Genomic DNA, 24,002 nt, shown 5'->3' on the forward strand with positions numbered 1-24,002 from the left:
GGTGGGGTCCGGGTGAGCGTGACGGTGGGGTCCGGGTGAGCGTGACGGTGGGGTCCGGGTCAGCGTGACGGTGGGGTCCGGGTCAGCGTGACGGTGGGGTCCGGGTCAGCGTGACGGTGGGGTCCAGGTGAGCGTGACGGTGGGGTCCAGGTGAGCGTGACGGTGGGGTCCGGGTGAGCGTGACGGTGGGGTCCGGGTGAGCGTGACGGTGGGGTCCGGGTGAGCGTAACGGTGGGGTCCAGGTGAGCGTGACGGGGGGTCCGGGTCAGCGTGACGGCGGGGTCCAGGTGAGCTTGACGGTGGGGTCCGGGTCAGCGTGACGGTGGGGTCCGGGTCAGCGTGACGGTGGGGTCCAGGTGAGCGTGACGGTGGGGTCCGGGTGAGCGTGACGGTGGGGTCCGGGTCAGCGTGACGGTGGGGTCCGGGTGAGCGTGACGGTGGGGTCCAGGTGAGCGTGACGGTGGGGTCCGGGTCAGCGTGACGGTGGGGTCCGGGTCAGCGTGACGGTGGGGTCCAGGTGAGCGTGACGGTGGGGTCCGGGTGAGCGTGACGGTGGGGTCCGGGTGAGCGTGACGGTGGGGTCCGGGTGAGCGTGACGGTGGGGTCCGGGTCAGCGTGACGGTGGGGTCCAGGTGAGCGTGACGGTGGGGTCCGGGTGAGCGTGACGGTGGGGTCCGGGTGAGCGTGACGGTGGGGTCCGGGTGAGCGTGACGGTGGGGTCCGGGTGAGCGTGACGGTGGGGTCCGGGTGAGCGTGACGGTGGGGTCCGGGTCAGCGTGACGGTGGGGTCCGGGTCAGCGTGACGGTGGGGTCCAGGTGAGCGTGACGGTGGGGTCCGGGTCAGCGTGACGGTGGGGTCCGGGTGAGCGTGACGGTGGGGTCCGGGTCAGCGTGACGGTGGGGTCCAGGTGAGCGTGACGGTGGGGTCCGGGTGAGCGTGACGGTGGGGTCCAGGTGAGCGTGACGGTGGGGTCCGGGTCAGCGTGACGGTGGGGTCCGGGTCAGCGTGACGGTGGGGTCCAGGTGAGCGTGACGGTGGGGTCCGGGTGAGCGTGACGGTGGGGTCCGGGTCAGCGTGACGGTGGGGTCCGGGTCAGCGTGACGGTGGGGTCCAGGTGAGCGTGACGGTGGGGTCCGGGTCAGCGTGACGGTGGGGTCCGGGTGAGCGTGACGGTGGGGTCCGGGTCAGCGTGACGGTAGGGTCCGGGTCAGCGTGACGGTGGGGTCCAGGTGAGCGTGACGGTGGGGTCCGGGTCAGCGTGACGGTGGGGTCCGGGTGAGCGTGACGGTGGGGTCCGGGTCAGCGTGACGGTGGGGTCCGGGTCAGCGTGACGGTGGGGTCCGGGTCAGCGTGACGGTGGGGTCCGGGTCAGCGTGACGGTGGGGTCCGGGTCAGCGTGACGGTGGGGTCCAGGTGAGCGTGACGGTGGGGTCCGGGTGAGCGTGACGGTGGGGTCCGGGTCAGCGTGACGGTGGGGTCCGGGTCAGCGTGACGGTGGGGTCCAGATGAGCGTGACGGTGGGGTCCGGGTCAGCGTGACGGTGGGGTCCGGGTCAGCGTGACGGTGGGGTCCAGGTGAGCGTGACGGTGGCGTCCGCGTGAGCGTGACGATGGGGTCCGGGTCAGCGTGACGGTGGTGTCAAGGTCAGCGTGACGGTGGGGTTCAGGTGAGCGTGACGGTGGGGTCCGGGTCAGCGTGACGGTGGGGTCCGGGTCAGCGTGACGGTGGGGTCCAGGTGAGCGTGACGGTGGGGTCCGGGTCAGCGTGACGGTGGGGTCCGGGTCAGCGTGACGGTGGGGTCCGGGTCAGCGTGACAGTGGGGTCCGGGTCAGCGTGACAGTGGGGTCCGGGTCAGCGTGACGGTGGGGTCCAGGTCAGCGTGACGGTGGGGTCCGGGTGAGCGTGACGGTGGGGTCCAGGTGAGCGTGACGGTGGGGTCCGGGTGAGCGTGACGGTGGGGTCCGGGTCAGCGTGACGGTGGTGTCAAGGTCAGCGTGACGGTGGGGTTCAGGTGAGCATAAGGGTGGGGTCCAGGTGAGCGTGACGGTGGGGTCAAGGTCAGCCTGACGGTGGGGTCCAGGTGAGCGTGACGGTGGGGTCAAGGTCAGCGTGACGGTGGGGTCCAGGTGAGCGTGACGGTGGGGTCCAGGTGAGCGTGACGGTGGGGTCAAGGTCGGGCAGACCTTCACCTGAGAGTTGAAGGCCAAATACTTTATATTTACTGATGTTAGGCTGTGGTCGATGGTGGCGTGTGACCCCCTCCCTTCCTGTGACCCCCATCACCCCTCCCTTCCCGTGACCCCCATCACCCCCTTCCCCACCCTTCCCTACCATCACCCCCTCCCTACGATCACCCCCTTCCCCACCCCTCCTTACCATCACCCCCTCCCTACCATCACCCCCTCCCTACCATCACCCCCTTCCCCACCCCTCCTTACCATCACCCCCTCCCTACCATCACCCTCTTCCCCACCCCTCCCTACCATCACCCCCTCCCTACCATCACCCCCTCCCTACCATCACCCCCTTCCCCACCCCCTCCCTACCATCACCCCCTTCCCCACCACCTCCCTACCATCGCCCCCTTCCCCACCCCCTCCCTACCATCACCCCCTTCCCCACCCCCTCCCTACCATCACCCCCTTCCCCACCCCCTCCCTACCATCACCCCCTTCCCCACCCCCTCCCTACCATCACCCCCTCCCTACCATCGCCCCCTTCCCCACCACCTCCCTACCATCACCCCCTTCCCCACCCCCTCCCTACCATCACCCCCTCCCTACCATCAACCCCTTCCCCACCCCCTTCCCCACCCCCTCCCTACCATCGCCCCCTTCCCCACCCCCTCCCAACCATCACCCCCTTCCCCACCCCCTCCCTACCATCACCCCCTTCCCCACCCCTCCCTACCATCACCCCCTTCCCCACCCCCTCCCTACCATCACCCCCTCCCTACCATCACCCCCTTCCCCACCCCCGCCCTACCATCACCCCCTTCCCACCCCCTCCCTACCATCACCCCCTCCCTACCATCACCCCCTTCCCCACCCCCTTCCCCACCCCCTCCCTACCATCACCCCTTCCCCACCCCCTCCCTACCATCAACCCCTCCCTACCATCACCCCCTTCCCCACCCCCTCCCTATCATCACCCCTCCCCACCATCACCCCCTCCCTACCATCACCCCCTTCCCCACCCCTCCCTACCATCACCCCCTTCCCCACACCCTCCCTACCATCACCCCCTCCCCACCATCACCCCCTCCCTACCATCACCCCCTTCCCCACCCCTCCCTACCATCACCCCCCTTCCCCACTCCTCCCCACCATCACCCCCTCCCTACCATTACCCCCTTCCCCACCCCCTCCCTACCATCACCCCCTTCCCCACCCCCTCCCTACCATCACCCCCTTCCCCACCCCCTCCCTACCATCACCCCCTTCCCCACCCCTCCCTACCATCACCCCCTTCCCTACCCCCTCCCTACCATCACCCCCTTCCCCACCCCCTCCCTACCATCACCCCCTCCCTACCATCACCCCCCTTCCCCACCCCTCCCTACCATCACCCCCTTCCCCACCCCTCCCTACCATCACCCCCTTCCCCACCTCCTCCCTACCATCACCCCCTCCCTACCATCACCCCCTTCCCCACCCCTCCCTACCATCACCCCCTTCCCCACCCCCTCCCTACCATCACCCCCTCCCTACCATCACCCCCTCCCTACCATCACCCCCTTCCCCACCCCTCCCTACCATCACCCACTTCCCCACCCCCTCCCTACCATCACCCCCTTCCCCACCCCTCCCTACCATCACCCCCTCCCTACCATCACCCCCTTCCCCACCCCCTCCCTACCATCACCCCCTTCCCCACCCCCTCCCTACCATCACCCCCTTCCCCACCCCTCCCTACCATCACCCCCTCCCTACCATCACCACCTTCCCCACCCCCGCCCTACCATCACCCCCTTCCCCACCCCCTTCCCCACCCCCTTCCCCACCCCCTCCCTACCATCACCCCCTTCCCCACCCCTCCCTACCATCACCCCCTTCCCCACCCCCTCCCTACCATCATCCCCTTCCCCACCCCCTCCCTACCATCACCCCCTTCCCCACCCCCTCCCTACCATCACCCCCTTCCCCACCCCTCCCTACCATCACCCCCTCCCTACCATCACCCCCTTCCCCACCCCCTCCCTACCATCACCCCCTTCCCCACCCCCTCCCTACCATCACCCCCTTCCCCACCCCCTCCCTACCATCACCACCTTCCCCACCCCCTCCCTACCATCACCCCCTTCCCCACCCCCTTCCCCACCCCCTTCCCCACCCCCTCCCTACCATCACCACCTTCCCCACCCCCTTCCCCACCCCCTTCCCCACCCCCTCCCTACCATCGCCCCCTTCCCCACCACCTCCCTACCATCGCCCCCTTCCCCACCCCCTCCCTACCATCACCCCCTTCCCCACCCCCTCCCTACCATCACCCCCTTCCCCACCCCTCCCTACCATCACCCCCTCCCTACCATCACCACCTTCCCCACCCCCTCCCTACCATCACCCCCTTCCCCACCCCCTCCCTACCATCACCACCTTCCCCACCCCCTTCCCCACCCCCTTCCCCACCCCCTCCCTACCATCGCCCCCTTCCCCACCACCTCCCTACCATCGCCCCCTTCCCCACCCCTTCCCTACCATCACCCCCTCCCTACCATCACCCCCTTCCCCACCCCTCCCTACCATCACCCCCTTCCCCACCCCTCCCTACCATCACCCCCTTCCCCACCCCCTCCCTACCATCACCCCCTTCCCCACCCCTCCCTACCATCACCCCCTCCCTACCATCACCACCTTCCCCACCCCCTCCCTACCATCACCCCCTTCCCCACCCCTCCCTACCATCACCCCTTTCCCACCCCTCCCTACCATCACCCCCTCCCTACCATCACCCCCTCCCTACCATCACCCCCTTCCCCACCCCTCCCTACCATCACCCCCTTCCCCACCCCCTCCCTACCATCACCCCCTCCCTACCATCACCCCCTCCCTACCATCACCCCCTCCCTACCATCACCCCCTTCCCCACCCCTCCCTACCATCACCCCCTTCCCCACCCCTCCCTACCATCACCCCCTTCCCAACCCCCTCCCTACCATCACCCCCTCCCTACCATCACCCCCTCCTTACCATCACCCCCTTCCCCACCCCTTCCCTACCATCACCCCCTCCCTACCATCACCCCCTTCCCCACCCCTCCCTACCATCACCCCCTTCCCCACCCCTCCCTACCATCACCCCCTTCCCCACCCCTCCCTACCATCACCCCCTTCCCCACCCCTTCCCTACCATCACCCCCTCCCTACCATCACCCCTTCCCCACCCCTCCCTACCATCACCCCCTCCCTACCATCACCCCCTCCTTACCATCACCCCCTTCCCCACCCCTTCCCTACCATCACCCCCTTCCTCACCCCTCCCTACCATCACCCCCTTCCCCACCCCTCCCTACCATCACCCCCTTCCCCACCCCCTCCCTACCATCACCCCCTTCCCCACCCCCTCCCTACCATCACCCCCTTCCCCACCCCTCCCTACCATCACCCCCTTCCCCACCCCTCCCTACCATCACCCCCTTCCCCACCCCTCCCTACCATCATCCCCTTCCCCACCCCTCCCTACCATCACCCCCTTCCCCCCCCTCCCTACCATCACCCCCTTCCCCACCCCCTCCTTACCATCACCCCCTTCCCCACCCCTCCCTACCATCACCCCCTTCACACCCCGTCCCTACCATCACCCCCTTCCCCACCCCCTCCCTACCATCACCCCCTTCCCCACCCCCTCCCTACCATCACCCCCTCCCTACCATCACCCCCTTCCCCACCCCTCCCTACCATCACCCCTCCCTACCATCACCCCCTTCCCCACCCCCTCCCTACCATCACCCCCTTCCCTACCCCCCTCCCTACCATCACCCCCTCCCTTCCATCACCCCCTCCCTACCATCACCCCCTTCCCCACCCCCTCCCTACCATCACCCCCTTTCCCACTCCCTCCCTACCATCACCCCCTTCCCCACCCCTCCCTACCATCACCCCCTTCCCTACCCCCTCCCTACCATCACCCCCTTCCCCACCCCCTCCCTACCATCACCCCCTCCCTACCATCACCCCCTTCCCCACCCTTCCCTACCATCACCCCCTCCCTACCATCACCCCCTCCCTACCATCACCCCCTTCCCCAACCCCTCCCTACCATCACCCCCTTCCCCAACCCCTCCCTACCATCAACCCCTTCCCCAACCCCTCCCTACCATCACCCCCTCCCTACCATCACCCCTTCCCCAACCCCTCCTTACCATCACCCCCTTCCCCACCCCTCCCTACCATCACCCCCTTCCCCACCCCTCCCTACCATCACCCCCTTCCCCACCCCTCCCTACCATCACCCCCTCCCTACCATCACCCCCTTCCCCACCCTTCCCTACCATCACCCCCTCCCTACCATCACCCCCTCCCTACCATCACCCCTTCCCCAACCCCTCCCTACCATCACCCCAATATTCATAAAAAAATGTAAAGTACCAGTAGCGAGGGCACTCAGCGTAATATGGAGAAAGAGCCTGGATACCGGGGAGATACCAACAGCACTTAAACCTTCAGATATTGCTCCTTTGCACAAGGGGGGGAGTAAAGCCTTGGCAAAAAATTGTAGACCAGTTGCACTAACATCACACATAATAAAAGTGTTTGAAAGAGTGATTAGGAATCAAATTTCTAGTTTTATGGAAAATAATGAGTTACACAATCCAGGACAACATGGATTTAGAGCGGGCAGATCCTGTCTGTTACAGTTACTCAACCACTATGACAAAATCACAGAAGGTCTAGAAGAAAAGTAAAATGCAGATGTTGTATACACAGACTTTGCAAAGGCATTCGACAAATGTGACCATGGAGTGATAGCACACAAAATGAAGTCAGTGGGTATAACTGGTAAAGTAGGACGCTGGATACTCAATTTCCTGTCGAACAGAACACAAAGAGTAACAGCCAATCAAATAAAATAGAGTCCGAGCGCAGTTAAAAGCTCTGTACCTCAAGGTACAGTCCTTGCACCGCTACTGTTCCTTATTCTCATATCAGATATAGATAAAAATACAAGTCACAGCTTCGTGTCATCCTTTGCTGATGACACAAAAATCAGCAGGAAAATTACCTCGGCTGAAGACATTGAAAAATTACAAGCAGATATCAACAAAGTTTTCGATTGGGCAGCAGAAAATAAAATGATGTTTAACAGTGATAAATTCCAGGGACTCAGGTACGGCAAAAATGAGGACCTGAAACATAATACAGGGTACAAAACGCAATCGAATCTTCCCATAGTAGGAAAACAGCATGTCAAGGATTTGGAAATAATGCTGTCCGATGATCTAACGTTTAGGGAGCATAACCAAGCAAATATCGCGTCAGCCAGAAAAATGATCGGATGGATTACGAGAACTTTCAAATCCAGGGATCCCATCACAATGGTTGTACTCTTCAAGTCGCTTGTGTTGCCTCGTCTTGAGTACTGCTCGGTACTCACTTCCCCCTTCAGAGCAGGAGAGATTGCTGAAATAGAGGGAATACAGAGAACATATACGGCACGCATAGACGAGATAAAGCACCTAAATAATTGGGATCGTCTCAAAGCTCTCCAAATGTACTCTCTAGAAATGAGACGAGAGAGATACCAAATAATATACACCTGCAAAATACTGGAGGGACAGGTCCCAAATCTACACAGTAAAATAACAACGTACTGGAGTGAACGATATGGAAGAAAATGCAAGATTGAACCAGTGAAGAACAGGGGTGCCATAGGCACAATCAGAGAACACTGTATAAACATCAGGGGTCCGCGGTTGTTCAACGTCCTCCCAGCGAGCATAAGAAATATTGCCGGAACAACCGTGGACATCTTCAAGAGAAAACTGGACTGTTTTCCAAGAGAAGTGCCGGACCAACCGGGCTGTGGTGGGTATGTGGGCCTGCGGGCCGCTCCAAGCAACAGCCTGGTGGACCAAACTCTCACAAGTCAAGCCTGGCCTCGGGCCGGGCTTGGGGAGTAGAAGATCTCCCAGAACCCCATCAACCAGGTATCATCACCCCCTTCCCCACCCCTCCCTACCATCACCCCCTCCCTACCATCACCCCATCACCCCCTTCCCCACCCGCTCCCTACCATCACCCCCTCCCTACCATCACCCCATCACCCCCTTCCCCACCCGCTCCCTACCATCACCCCATCACCCCCTTCCCCACCCCTTCCTACCATCACCCCCATCACCCCCCATCACCACCACCTCCCTACCATCACCTTCCTCAGATTAATAGTTAATCTGACTACACCCAATACTTCACCCCTGACCACACCCCCTGACCACACCCCCTGACCACACCCCTGACCACACACCCCTGACCAAACACCCCTAACCACACCCCTGACCACACCCCCTGACCACACCCCCTGACCACACCCCCTGACCACACCCCTGATCACACCCCTGACCACACCCCTGACCACACACCCCTGACCACACCCCTGACCACACCCCTGACCACACCCCGGACCACACCCCCTGACCACACACCCTGACCACACCCCTGACCACACCCCCTGACCACACCCCTGACTACACCCCCGGACCACACCCCCTGACCACACCTCTGGACACACCCCTGACCACACCCCTGACCACACCCCTGACCACACCCCCTGACCACACCCCCTGACCACACCCCTGACCACACCCCTGACCACACCCCCGGACCACACCTGACCACACACCTGACCACACCCCCTGACCACACACCTGACCACACACCCCCTGACCACACCCCCTGACCACACCCCTGACCACACCCCCTGACCACACCAATGACCACACCCCTGACCACACCTCATGATCACACCCCTGACCACACGTCTGACCACACCTCATGACCACACCCCTGACCACACCCCTGACCACACCCCCTGACCATACCCCCTGACCACACCCCTGACCACACCTCATGACCACACCTCATGACCACACTTCATGACCACACCCCTGACCACACCCTTGACCACACCCCTGATCACACCCCTGATCACACCCCTGACCACACCCCCTGACCACACCCCTGACCACACCCCTGACCACACCCCTGACCACACCCCCTGACCACACCCCCTGACCACACCCCCTGACCACACCCCTGATCACACCCCTGACCACACCTAACCACACCCCTGACCACACCCCCTGACCACACCTCTGACCACACCCCCTGACCACACCCCTGACCACACCCTCTGACCACACCCCTGATCACACCTCTGACCACACTCCCTGACCACACCTCTGACCACACCCCCTGACCACACCCCTGACCACACCTCCTGACCACACCCCTGACCACACCCCTGACCACACCCCCTGACCACACCCCCTGACCACACCCCCTGACCACACCCCTGACTACACCCCCGGACCACACCCCCTGACCACACCTCTGGACACACCCCTGACCACACCCCTGACCACACCCCTGACCACACCCCCTGACCACACCCCCTGACCACACCCCTGACCACACCCCTGACCACACCCCCGGACCACACCTGACCACACACCTGACCACACCCCCTGACCACACACCTGACCACACACCCCCTGACCACACCCCCTGACCACACCCTTGACCACACCCCCTGACCACACCAATGACCACACCCCTGACCACACCTCATGATCACACCCCTGACCACACGTCTGACCACACCTCATGACCACACCCCTGACCACACCCCTGACCACACCCCTGACCACACCCCTGACCACACCCCTGACCACACCCCCTGACCATACCCCCTGACCACACCCCTGACCACACCTCATGACCACACTTCATGACCACACCCCTGACCACACCCTTGACCACACCCCTGATCACACCCCTGATCACACCCCTGATCACACCCCCTGACCACACCCCTGACCACACCCCTGACCACACCCCCTGACCACACTCCTGACCACACCCCTGACCACACCCCTGACCACACCCCCTGACCACACCCCCTGACCACACCTCTTGACCACACCCCTGATCACACCCCTGACCACACCTGACCACACCCCTGACCACACCCCCTGACCACACCTCTGACCACACCCCCTGACCACACCCCTGACCACACCCTCTGACCACACCCCTGATCACACCTCTGACCACACCCCCTGACCACACCTCTGACCACACCCCCTGACCACACCCCTGACCACACCTCCTGACCACACCCCTGACCACACCCCCTGACCACACCCCCTGACCACACCCCCTGACCACACCCCTGATCACACCCCTGACCACACCTGACCACACCCCTGATCACACCCCTGACCACACCCCCTGACCACACCCCTGATCACACCCCTGACCACCCCTGACCACACCCCTGACCACACCCCTGACCACACCCCTGACCACACCCCTGACCACACCCCCTGACCACACCCCTGACCACACCCCTGACCACACCCCTGACCTTACCCCCTGACCACACCCCCTGACCACACCCCCTGACCACACCCCCTGACCACACCCCCTGACCACACCCCTGATCACACCTGACCACACCCCTGATCACACCCCTGACCACACCTCATGACCACACCCTCTGACCACACCCCTGACCACACCCCCTGACCACACCCCTGACCACACCCCCTGACCACACCCCTGACCACACCCCCTGACCACACCCCCTGACCACACCCCTGACCACACACCTGACCACACCCTCTGACCACACCCCCTGACCACACCCCCTGACCACACCCTCTGACCACACCCCTGATCACACCCCTGACCACACCCCTGACCACACCCTCTGACCACACCCCCTGACCACACCCCCTGACCACACCCCTGACCACACCCCTGACCACACCCTCTGACCACACCCCCTGATCACACCCCTGACCACACCCCTGACCACACCCCCTGACCACACCCCTGACCACACCCTCTGACCACACCCCTGACCACACACCCTGAACACACTCTCTGACCACACCCCTGACCACACCCTCTGACCACACCCCCTGATCACACCCCTGACCACACCCCCTGACCCCACCCTCTGACCACACCCCTGACCACACCCCTGACCACACCCCCTGACCACACCCCCTGATCACATCCTCTGACCACACCCCTGACCACACCCCCTGACCACACCCCCTGACCACACCCCGGACCACACCCTCTGACTACACCCCTGACCACACCCCCTGACCACACCCCCTGACCACACCCCTGACCACACCCTCTGACCACACCCCTGACCACACCCCCTGACCACACCCCCTGATCACACCCTCTGACCACACCCCTGACCACACCCCCTGACCACACCCCCTGACCACATCCCGGACCACACCCTCTGACCACACCCTTGACCACACCCCCTGACCACACCCCCTGACCACACCCCTGACCACACCCTCTGACCACACCCCTGACCACACCCCCTGACCACACCCCCTGACTACACCCCCTGACCACACCCTCTGACCACACCCCCTGACCACACCCCTGACCACACCCCTGACCACACCCTCTGACCACACCCCTGACCACACCCCCTGACCACACCCCCTGACCACACCCCTGACCACACTCTCTGACCACACCCCCTGACCACACCCCTGACCACACACCTGACCACACCCTCTGACCACACCCCCTGACCACACCCCTGACCACACCCCCTGATCACACCCCTGACCACACCCCCTGACCCCACCCTCTGACCACACCCCCTGATCACACCCCTGACCACACCCCCTGACCACACCCCCTGACCACACCCCTGACCACACCCTCTGACCACACCCCTGACCACACCCCCTGACCACACCCTCTGACCACACCCCTGACCACACCCTCTGACCACACCCCCTGACCACACCCCTGACCACACCCCTGACCACACCCTCTGACCACACCCCCTGATCACACCCCTGACCACACCCCTGATCACACCCCTGACCACACCCCTGACCACACCCTCTGACCACACCCCTGATCACACCCCTGACCACACCCCCTGACCACACCCCTGACCACACCCCTGACCACACCCTCTGACCACACCCCCTGATCACACCCCTGACCACACCCCTGACCACACCCCCTGACCACACCCCCTGACCACACCCTCTGACCACACCCCTGACCACACCCCCTGACCACACCCCCTGACCACACCCCTGACCACACCCCTGACCACACCCTCTGACCACACCCCTGACCACACCCCCTGACCACACCCCCTGACCACACCCCTGACCACACTCTCTGACCACACCCCCTGACCACACCCCTGACCACACACCTGACCACACCCTCTGACCACACCCCCTGACCACACCCCTGACCACACCCCCTGATCACACCCCTGACCACACCCCCTGACCCCACCCTCTGACCACACCCCCTGATCACACCCCTGACCACACCCCCTGACCACACCCCCTGACCACACCCCTGACCACACCCTCTGACCACACCCCTGACCACACCCCCTGACCACACCCCCTGACCACACCCCTGACCACACTCTCTGACCACACCCCCTGACCACACCCCTGACCACACACCTGACCACACCCTCTGACCACACCCCCTGACCACACCCCTGACCACACCCCCTGATCACACCCCTGACCACACCCCCTGACCCCACCCTCTGACCACACCCCCTGATCACACCCCTGACCACACCCCCTGACCACACCCCCTGACCACACCCCTGACCACACCCTCTGACCACACCCCTGACCACACCCCCTGACCACACCCTCTGACCACACCCCTGACCACACCCTCTGACCACACCCCCTGACCACACCCCTGACCACACCCCTGACCACACCCTCTGACCACACCCCCTGATCACACCCCTGACCACACCCCTGATCACACCCCTGACCACACCCCTGACCACACCCTCTGACCACACCCCTGATCACACCCCTGACCACACCCCCTGACCACACCCCTGACCACACCCCTGACCACACCCTCTGACCACACCCCCTGATCACACCCCTGACCACACACCTGACCACACCCCCTGACCACACCCCCTGACCACACCCTCTGACCACACCCCTGACCACACCCCCTGACCACACCCCCTGACCACAGCCCTGATCACACCCCTGATCACACCCCTGACCACACCCCCTGACCACACCCCTGACCACACCCTCTGACCACACCCCCTGACCACACCCCTGACCACACCCCTGACCACACCCTCTGACCACACCCCCTGATCACACCCCTGACCACACCCCTGACCACACCCCCTGACCACACCCCCTGACCACACCCCTGACCACACCCCCTGACCACACCCCCTGACCACACCCACTGACCACACCCCCTGACCCCACCCCTGACCACACCCCCTGACCACACCCCTGACCACACCCCCTGACCACACCCCTGACCACACACCTGACCACACACCTGACCTCACCCTCTGACCACACCCCCTGACCACACCCCCTGACCACACCCTCTGACCACACCCCTGATCACACCCCCCTGACGACACCCCTGACCACACCCCCTGACCACACCCTCTGACCACACCCCTGACCACACCCCTGACCACACCCTCTGACCACACCCCCTGACCACACCCCCTGACCACACCCCTGACCACACCCCCTGACCACACCCCTGACCACACCCTCTGACCACACCCCTGACCACACCCCCTGACCACACCCCCTGACCACACCCCTGACCACACCCTCTGACCACACCCCCTGATCACACCCCTGACCACACCCCCTGACCCCACCCCTGACCACACCCCCTGACCACACCCCTGACCACACCCCTGACCACACCCCTGACCACACCCCTGACCACACCCGGACCACACCCCTGATCACACACCCCTGACCACACCCTCTGACCACACCCCCTGATCACACCCCTGACCACAACCCTGACCACACCCCCTGACCACACCCCCTGACCATACCCCTGACCACACCCCTGACCACACCCCTGACCACACCCCCTGACCACACCCCTGATCACACACCCCTGACCACACCCCTGACCACACCCCTGACCACACCCCCTGACCACACCCCTGATCACACACCCCTGACCACACCCCTGACCACACCCCCTGACCACACCCCTGATCACACACCCCTGACCACACCCCTGACCACACCCCGGACCACACCCCCTGATCACACCCCTGACCACACCCCTGACCACACCCCCTGACCACACCCCCTGACCACACCCCCTGACCACACCCCCTGACCACACCCCGGACCACACCCCCTGACCACACCCCCGGACCACACCCCCTGACCTCACCCCGTGACCACACCCCTGATCACACCCCTGACCACACCCCCTGACCACACCCGTGACCACACCCCTGATCACACCCCCTGACCACACCCTTGACCACCCCCTGACCACACCTGATCACACCCCTGGCCACACCCCCTGACTACACCCCTGATCACACACCCCTGACCACACCCCTGACCACACCCATGACCACACCCCCTGACCACACCCCTGACCACAGCCCCTGACCACACCCCTGACCACACCCCCTGACCACACCCCTGACCACACCCCTGACCACACCCCTGACCACACCCCGGACCACACCCCCTAACCACACCACGTGACCACACCCCTGATCACACCCCTGACCACACCCCCTGACCACACCCCTGATCACACCCCTGACCACACCCCTGACCACACCTCTGACCACACCCCTGACCACACCCCTGACCACACCCCGGACCACACCCCCTGACCACACCACGTGACCACACCCCTGATCACACCCCTGACCACACCCCCTGACCACACCACGTGACCACACCCCCTGACCACACCCCTGATCACACCCCTGACCACACCCCCTGACCACACCCCTGATCACACCCCTGACCATACTCATGACCACACCTCTGACCACACCCCTGACCACACCCCTGACTACTGTCGGTGGTGTCAGGTGATAAGTTAATTAATCAATCGTTATTAATACTGGAGCCACATTGAGGCAGGTCTGGGCAGAGCAGAGGCAGGTGTGGCAGAACGGAGGCAGGTGTGGCAGAACGTAGGCAGGTGTGGCAGAGGCAAGTGTGGCAAAACAGAGGCAGGTGTGGCAGAACGGAGGCAGGTGTGGCAGAACGGAGGCAGGTGTGGCAGAACGGAGGCAGGTGTGGCAGAACGTAGGCAGGTGTGGCAGAGACAAGTGTGGCAAAACAGAGGCAGGTGTGGCAGAACGGAGGCAGGTGTGGCAGAACGGAGGCAGGTGTGGCAGAGCGGAGGCAGGTGTGGCAGAACGGAGGTAGGTGTGGCAGAACGTAGGCAGGTGTGGCAGAGGCAAGTGTGGCAAAACAGAGGCAGGTGTGGCAGAACGGAGGCAGGTGTGGCAGAACGGAGGCAGGTGTGGCAGAGCAGAGGCAGGTGTGGCAGTACGGAGGCAGGTGTGGCAGAGCGGAGGCAGGTGTGGGGATGAATATTCCCACACCATTCATGAATATTGATGAATGTGGGGAACCAATGAATATTTTATTAAATTTATTCATTGCTCAATTGACTAATTATATTTACTATTGGTTAATAGTTATTGTTATTCACACGTTTTAAATCTCAACTACACGAAAAGACGTTAGTGTAAACTTAGTTAATTATTATAAATCATATTGTGTAAATCTACTATTTAATTTGGTTATACCGTAATTATACACTTTGTGTATATTGTTAGTATGAATATATTATCGCTTATCTGACTAGAAGAGTTCCACAGTCATCAGGGAACCGGTATTGAACACGTGAGTGAACTCGGCTGTAATGAACCGCAGTAAAACACCTGACAAACTACACTAATTATATTTATGGCAAAATCTGTGATTCAGTTTACTATAATTGTGAAACTAACCCCTTTGGGGGCTGGGAGTCAGGCCATATAATCATATAACCTATAATATCTTATATTGGCCAACTAAGAACTAGGTTAAGACTGAAAATTAAGCACTTGCCTGTGTTGAATACTTCCGTCTACATATGACTTTATTAGTTCAAACACCAACTGTGCGTTACACGTGACACAGACAACATTTATGTGCGTGTTAGCTGGGAAGGCTTGGGCCCAGAGTCACGAAGCAGTTACGCAAGTATTTACGAACGGGTACATCTTTCCTCAATCTTTAACGTTTTGGTTACATTTAATAAACAGTTAACAATTATGAAAACTTCCCAATCAACGAATATATTATCGGGGCCTCGTAGCCTGGTGGATAGCGCGCAGGACTCGTAATTCTGTGGCGCGGGTTCGATTCCCGCACGGGGCAGAAACAAATGGGCAAAGTTTCTTTCACCCTGAATGCCCCTGTTACCTAGCAGTAAATAGGTACCTGGGAGTTAGTCAGCTGTCACGGGCTGCTTCCTGGGGGTGGAGGCCTGGTCGAGGACCGGGCCGCGGGGACACTAAAGCCCCGAAATCATCTCAAGATAACCTCAAGATAACTGCTGTTATTGTTATAAACAGCCTCCTGGTGCTTCGGAGCTCACTAACAGTTTAATAATTGTAAACAAAGGCGCCAACGATTGAGAAAAAATGTACAGGTTCGTAAGAACTTGCGTAACTGCTTCGTGAATATAGCCTCAGGTGTGCAGTTAATAGCTACTCTTCCTTTGAACAGACAGTACGTTTTAATACTAAAATGTAATAAGTACTATCCTGACTGTCTACATAAATACACTTAATTGTGCTGTTACATTTACCTCCCCACATAGTTTCCTCATTTTCTGTTAACAAACACAAAATTGTGAGGTTGAAGTTTTTATATATAATGCTAAATACACAAGTTTTAAATATAAAGAATTTCTTTTTCAGTTTTATTAAACAATAGAGATTATATACAAAATTTTAAAATATCCTGAGTTACTTTATAATTTATTGAAAAACTTTAGTTTTGTTTTATTAGTTTTATAAAATTGTAATATCGATATAGCTATAAGTTAAGTACTAATTGTAATTAAGAAGCAATAAATGTTATTTACATGCTTATCCTCCTACGCTCCCAAGGTTAGGTTAGGTCGTGGTTTTCTATACAGCTTTTTAGGTAAACTCTAATATTCATAATATTTTGGTGCGATGCTGGCGATTAAGTGTATTTATGTACTATGCCGATAGTCACGACAGTACTTATCACATTTAGTATTAAAACGTACTGTCTATTCGGAGGATGGGCTGACTCCTCCTCCTCCCCGGGACCCGTCCCCTAAAAATGGTTCTCTTTGAGTTTTATTAATAATTGGAAGGACCAGTTTATTCTAACTCACTAAATAACTAATGGTTTAGTAAAGTATAATTTGTTAATTTTAGTCCTGAGATTGTTGTGTGAAGTATTTAATGATTAATTATATAGGGTTAAATTGATTTCTCCGAGTGTAAACATAATCTCGTTTCCTGGAGAAAATTGCATATATATAGTTTTTTTCAATGTGTAACTAAAGTATTTTGATTGATATTTAATAAATACAAAATCAGGGCAATATTATTTTTTGCATATTATATTAAAAGTTAGTATGTGTTGTCGGAAATTTCCGACAGGTGTGGCAGAGTTGAGGCAGGTGTGGCAGAGGGGAGGCAGGTGTGGCAGAGGGGAGGCAGGTGTGGCAGAGGGGGAGGCAGGTGTGGCAGAGGGGGAGGCAGGTGTGGCAGAGGGGGAGGCAGGTGTGGCAGTGGGGAGGCAGGTGTGGCAGTGGGGAGGCAAGTGTGACAGAGGGGGCGGCAGGTGTGACAGAGGGGGCGGCAGGTGTGACAGAGGGGGAGGCAGGTGTGGCAGAGGGGGAGGCAGGTGTGGCAGAGGGGGAGGCAGGTGTGAGAGGGGAGGCAGGTGTGGCAGAGGGGGAGGCAGGTGTGTCAGAGGGGGCGGCAGGTGTGACAGAGGGGGCGGCAGGTGTGACAGAGGGGGAGGCAGGTGTGGCAGAGGGGGAGGCAGGTGTGGCAGAGGGGGAGGCAGGTGTGTCAGAGGGGAAGGCAGGTGTGTGAGAGGGGAGGCAGATGTGGCAGAGGGGGAGGCAGGTGTGTCAGAGGGGAGGCAGGTGTGTCAGAGGGGGAGGCAGGTGTGTGAGAGGGGGAGGCAGGTGTGTGAGAGGGGAGGCAGGTGTGGCAGAGGGGAGGAGGGTGTGGCAGAGGGGAGGCAGGTGTGGCAGAGGGGAGGCAGGTGTGGCAGAGGGGAGGCAGGTGTGGCAGAGGGGAGGCAGGTGTGGCAGAGGGGGAGGCAGATGTGGCAGTGGGGGAGGCAGGTGTGGCATTGGGGGAGGCAGGTGTGGCAGTGGGGAGGCAGGTGTGGCAGTGGGGGAGGCAGGTGTGTGAGAGGGGAGGCAGGTGTGTGAGAGGGGAGGCAGGTGTGTGAGAGGGGGAGGCAGGTGTGTGAGAGGGGGAGGCAGGTGTGTGAGAGGGGAGGCAGGTGTGTGAGAGGGGAGGCAGGTGTGGCAGAGGGGAGGCAGGTGTGTGAGAAGGGGAGGCAGGTGTGTGAGAGGGGGAGGCAGGTGTGTGAGAGGGGGAGGCAGGTGTGTGAGAGGGGAGGCAGGTGTGTGAGAGGGGGAGGCAGGTGTGTGAGAGGGGAGGCAGGTGTGTGAGAGGGGAGGCAGGTGTGTGAGAGGGGAGGCAGGTGTGTGAGAGGGGAGGCAGGTGTGTGAGAGGGGGAGGCAGGTGTGTGAGAGGGGAGGCAGGTGTGTGAGAGGGGAGGCAGCTAGGTGTGTGAGAGGGGGAGGCAGGTGTGTGAGAGGGGAGGCAGGTGTGTGAGAGTGGAGGCAGGTGTGTGAGAGGGGAGGCAGGTGTGTGAGAGGGGGAGGCAGGTGTGTGAGAGGGGAGGCAGGTGTGTGAGAGGGGAGGCAGGTGTGTGAGAGGGGAGGCAGGTGTGTGAGAGGGGGAGGCAGGTGTGTGAGAGGGGAGGCAGGTGTGTGAGAGGGGAGGCAGGTGTGTGAGAGGGGAGGCAGGTGTGTGAGAGGGGGAGGCAGGTGTGTGAGAGGGGGAGCCAGGTGTGGCAGAGGGGAGGCAGGTGTGTGAGAGGGGAGGCAGGTGTGTGAGAGGGGAGGCAGGTGTGGCAGAGGGGAGGCAGGTGTGTGAGAGGGGAGGCAGGAGTGTGAGAGGGGAGGCAGGTGTGTGAGAGGGGGAGGCAGGTGTGGCAGAGGGGAGGCAGGTGTGTGAGAGGGGAGGCAGGTGTGTGAGAGGGGAGGCAGGTGTGGCAGAGGGGAGGCAGGTGTGTGAAAGGGGGAGGCAGGTGTGGCAGAGGGGAGGCAGGTGTGTGAGAGGGGAGGCAGGTGTGTGAGAGGGGAGGCAGGTGTGGCAGAGGGGAGGCAGGTGTGTGAAAGGGGGAGGCAGGTGTGGCAGAGGGGAGGCAGGTGTGTGAGAGGGGGAGGCAGGTGTGGCAGAGGGGAGGCAGGTGTGTGAGAGGGGAGGCAGGTGTGTGAGAGGGGAGGCAGGTGTGGCAGAGGGGAGGCAGGTGTGTGAGAGGGGGGAGGCAGGTGTGGCAGAGGGGAGGCAGGTGTGTGAGAGGGGAGGCAGGTGTGTGAGAGGGGAGGCAGGTGTGGCAGAGGGGAGGCTGGTGTGTGAGAGGGGAGGCAGGAGTGTGAGAGGGGAGGCAGGTGTGTGAGAGGGGGAGGCAGGTGTGGCAGAGGGGAGGCAGGTGTGTGAGAGGGGAGGCAGGTGTGTGAGAGAGGAGGCAGGTGTGGCAGAGGGGGAGGCAGGTGTGTGAAAGGGGGAGGCAGGTGTGGCAGAGGGGAGGCAGGTGTGTGAGAGGGGGAGGCAGGTGTGGCAGAGGGGAGGCAGGTGTGTGAGAGGGGAGGCAGGAGTGTGAGAGGGGAGGCAGGTGTGTGAGAGTGGGAGGCAGGTGTGTGAGAGGGGAGGCAGGTGTGTGAGAGGGGAGGCAGGTGTGTGAGAGGGGAGGCAAGTGTGGCAGTGAGGAGGCAGGTGTGGCAGAGTGCAGGCAGGTGTGTGAGAGGGGAGGCAGGTGTGGCAGAGGGGAGGCAGGTGTGTGAGAGGGGACGCAGGTGTGTGAGAGGGGAGGCAGGTGTGTGAGAGGGGAGGCAGGTGTGTGAGAGGGGGAGGCAGGTGTGTGAGAGGGGGAGGCAGGTGTGTGAGAGGGGAGGCAGGTGTGTGAGAGGGGAGGCAGGTGTGTGAGAGGGGGAGGCAGGTGTGTGAGAGGGGAGGCAGGTGTGTGAGAGGGGAGGCAGGTGTGTGAGAGGGGGAGGCAGGTGTGTGAGAGGGGAGGCAGGTGTGTGAGAGGGGATGCAGGTGTGTGAGAGGGGAGGCAGGTGTGTGAGAGGGGGAGGCAGGTGTGTGACAGGGGAGGCAGGTGTGTGAGAGGGGAGGCAGGTGTGTGAGAGGGGAGGCAGGTGTGTGAGAGGGGGAGGCAGGTGTGTGAGAGGGGGAGGCAGGTGTGGGAGAGGGGAGGCAGGTGTGTGAGAGGGGAGGCAGGTGTGTGAGAGGAGAGGCAGGTGTGGCAGAGGGGAGGCAGGTGTGTGAGAGGGGAGGCAGGTGTGTGAGAGGGGAGGCAGGTGTGTGAGAGGGGGAGGCAGGTGTGGCAGAGGGGAGGCAGGTGTGTGAGAGGGGAGGCAGGTGTGTGAGAGGGGAGGCAGGTGTGGCAGAGGGGAGGCAGGTGTGTGAAAGGGGGAGTCAGGTGTGGCAGAGGGGAGGCAGGTGTGTGAGAGGGGCAGGCAGGTGTGTCAGAGGGGAGGCAGGTGTGTGAGAGGGGAGGCAGGTGTGTGAGAGGGGAGGCAGGTGTGGCAGAGGGGAGGCAGGTGTGTGAGAGGGGGAGGCAGGTGTGGCAGAGGGGAGGCAGGTGTGTGAGAGGGGAGGCAGGTGAGTGAGAGGGGAGGCAGGTGTGGCAGAGGGGAGGCAGGTGTGTGAGAGGGGAGGCAGGAGTGTGAGAGGGGAGGCAGGTGTGTGAGAGGGGGAGGCAGGTGTGGCAGAGGGGAGGCAGGTGTGTGAGAGGGGAGGCAGGTGTGTGAGAGGGGAGGCAGGTGTGGCAGAGGGGAGGCAGGTGTGTGAAACGGGGAGGCAGGTGTGGCAGAGGGGAGGCAGGTGTGTGAGAGGGGGAGGCAGGTGTGGCAGAGGGGAGGCAGGTGTGTGAGAGGGGAGGCAGGAGTGTGAGAGGGGAGGCAGGTGTGTGAGAGTGGGAGGCAGGTGTGTGAGAGGGGAGGCAGGTGTGTGAGAGGGGAGGCAGGTGTGTGAGAGGGGAGGCAAGTGTGGCAGTGGGGAGGCAGGTGTGGCAGAGTGCAGGCAGGTGTGTGAGATGGGAGGCAGGTGTGGCAGAGGGGAGGCAGGTGTGTGAAAGGGGGAGGCAGGTGTGGCAGAGGGGAGGCAGGTGTGTGAGAGGGGGAGGCAGGTGTGTGAGAGGGGAGGCAGGTGTGTGAGAGGGGAGGCAGGTGTGGCAGAGGGGAGGCAGGTGTGTGAGAAGGGGAGGCAGGTGTGTGAGAGGGGGAGGCAGGTGTGTGAGAGTGGAGGCAGGTGTGTGAGAGGGGAGGCAGGTGTGTGAGAGGGGGAGGCAGGTGTGTGAGAGGGGAGGCAGGTGTGTGAGAGGGGAGGCAGGTGTGTGAGAGGGGAGGCAGGTGTGTGAGAGGGGAGGCAGGTGTGTGAGAGGGGGAGGCAGGTGTGTGAGAGGGGAGGCAGGTGTGTGAGAGGGGAGGCAGCTAGGTGTGTGAGAGGGGGAGGCAGGTGTGTGAGAGGGGGAGGCAGGTGTGTGAGAGGGGAGGCAGGTGTGTGAGAGTGGAGGCAGGTGTGTGAGAGGGGAGGCAGGTGTGTGAGAGGGGGAGGCAGGTGTGTGAGAGGGGAGGCAGGTGTGTGAGAGGGGAGGCAGGTGTGTGAGAGGGGAGGCAGGTGTGTGAGAGGGGGAGGCAGGTGTGTGAGAGGGGAGGCAGGTGTGTGAGAGGGGAGGCAGGTGTGTGAGAGGGGAGGCAGGTGTGTGAGAGGGGGAGGCAGGTGTGTGAGAGGGGGAGGCAGGTGTGGCAGAGGGGAGGCAGGTGTGTGAGAGGGGAGGCAGGTGTGTGAGAGGGGAGGCAGGTGTGGCAGAGGGGAGGCAGGTGTGTGAGAGGGGAGGCAGGAGTGTGAGAGGGGAGGCAGGTGTGTGAGAGGGGGAGGCAGGTGTGGCAGAGGGGAGGCAGGTGTGTGAGAGGGGAGGCAGGTGTGTGAGAGGGGAGGCAGGTGTGTGAGAGGGGGAGGCAGGTGTGTGAGAGGGGGAGGCAGGTGTGGCAGAGGGGAGGCAGGTGTGTGAGAGGGGAGGCAGGTGTGTGAGAGGGGAGGCAGGTGTGGCAGAGGGGAGGCAGGTGTGTGAGAGGGGAGGCAGGAGTGTGAGAGGGGAGGCAGGTGTGTGAGAGGGGGAGGCAGGTGTGGCAGAGGGGAGGCAGGTGTGTGAGAGGGGAGGCAGGTGTGTGAGAGGGGAGGCAGGTGTGGCAGAGGGGAGGCAGGTGTGTGAAAGGGGGAGGCAGGTGTGGCAGAGGGGAGGCAGGTGTGTGAGAGGGGGAGGCAGGTGTGGCAGAGGGGAGGCAGGTGTGTGAGAGAGGAGGCAGGTGTGTGAGAGGGGAGGCAGGTGTGGCAGAGGGGAGGCAGGTGTGTGAGAGGGGGAGGCAGGTGTGGCAGAAGGGAGGCAGGTGTGTGAGAGGGGAGGCAGGTGTGTGAGAGGGGAGGCAGGTGTGGCAGAGGGGAGGCAGGTGTGTGAGAGGGGAGGCAGGAGTGTGAGAGGGGAGGCAGGTGTGTGAGAGGGGGAGGCAGGTGTGGCAGAGGGGAGGCAGGTGTGTGAGAGGGGAGGCAGGTGTGTGAGAGGGGAGGCAGGTGTGGCAGAGGGGAGGCAGGTGTGGCAGAGGGGAGGCAGGTGTGTGAAACGGGGAGGCAGGTGTGGCAGAGGGGAGGCAGGTGTGTGAGAGGGGGAGGCAGGTGTGGCAGAGGGGAGGCAGGTGTGTGAGAGGGGAGGCAGGAGTGTGAGAGGGGAGGCAGGTGTGTGAGAGTGGAAGGCAGGTGTGTGAGAGGGGAGGCAGGTGTGTGAGAGGGGAGGCAGGTGTGTGAGAGGGGAGGCAAGTGTGGCAGTGGGGAGGCAGGTGTGGCAGAGTGCAGGCAGGTGTGTGAGATGGGAGGCAGGTGTGGCAGAGGGGAGGCAGGTGTGTGAAAGGGGGAGGCAGGTGTGGCAGAGGGGAGGCAGGTGTGTGAGAGGGGGAGGCAGGTGTGTGAGAGGGGAGGCAGGTGTGTGAGAGGGGAGGCAGGTGTGGCAGAGGGGAGGCAGGTGTGTGAGAGGGGGAGGCAGGTGTGTGAGAGGGGAGGCAGGTGTGTGAGAGTGGAGGCAGGTGTGTGAGAAGGGAGGCAGGTGTGTGAGAGGGGGAGGCAGGTGTGTGAGAGGGGAGGCAGGTGTGTGAGAGGGGAGGCAGGTGTGTGAGAGGGGAGGCAGGTGTGTGAGAGGGGAGGCAGGTGTGTGAGAGGGGGAGGCAGGTGTGTGAGAGCGGAGGCAGGTGTGTGAGAGGGGAGGCAGGTGTGTGAGAGGGGGAGGCAGGTGTGTGAGAGGGGAGGCAGGTGTGTGAGAGTGGAGGCAGGTGTGTGAGAGGGGGAGGCAGGTGTGTGAGAGGGGAGGCAGGTGTGTGAGAGGGGAGGCAGGTGTGTGAGAGGGGGAGGCAGATGTGTGAGAGGGGAGGCAGGTGTGTGAGAGGGGAGGCAGGTGTGTGAGAGGGGGAGGCAGGTGTGTGAGAGGGGAGGCAGGTGTGTGAGAGGGGAGGCAGGTGTGTGAGAGGGGGAGGCAGGTGTGTGAGAGGGGAGGCAGGTGTGTGAGAGTGGAGGCAGGTGTGTGAGAGGGGGAGGCAGGTGTGTGAGAGGGGAGGCAGGTGTGTGAG

The 24,002-nt window shown here is 62.0% G+C and overlaps 1 protein-coding gene across 3 annotated transcripts in view; it reads left to right on the top strand.

Annotated features, from left to right (window-relative positions):
* The window catches only part of LOC123755287 (progestin and adipoQ receptor family member 4), a 362,200-nt gene that overhangs the window by 62,760 nt on the left and 275,438 nt on the right, over positions 1-24,002 (top strand). The window lies entirely within an intron of this gene.

Source organism: Procambarus clarkii, chromosome 20, assembly GCF_040958095.1.
Source record: "Procambarus clarkii isolate CNS0578487 chromosome 20, FALCON_Pclarkii_2.0, whole genome shotgun sequence".
NCBI classification, from domain to species: Eukaryota; Metazoa; Arthropoda; class Malacostraca; order Decapoda; family Cambaridae; genus Procambarus; species Procambarus clarkii.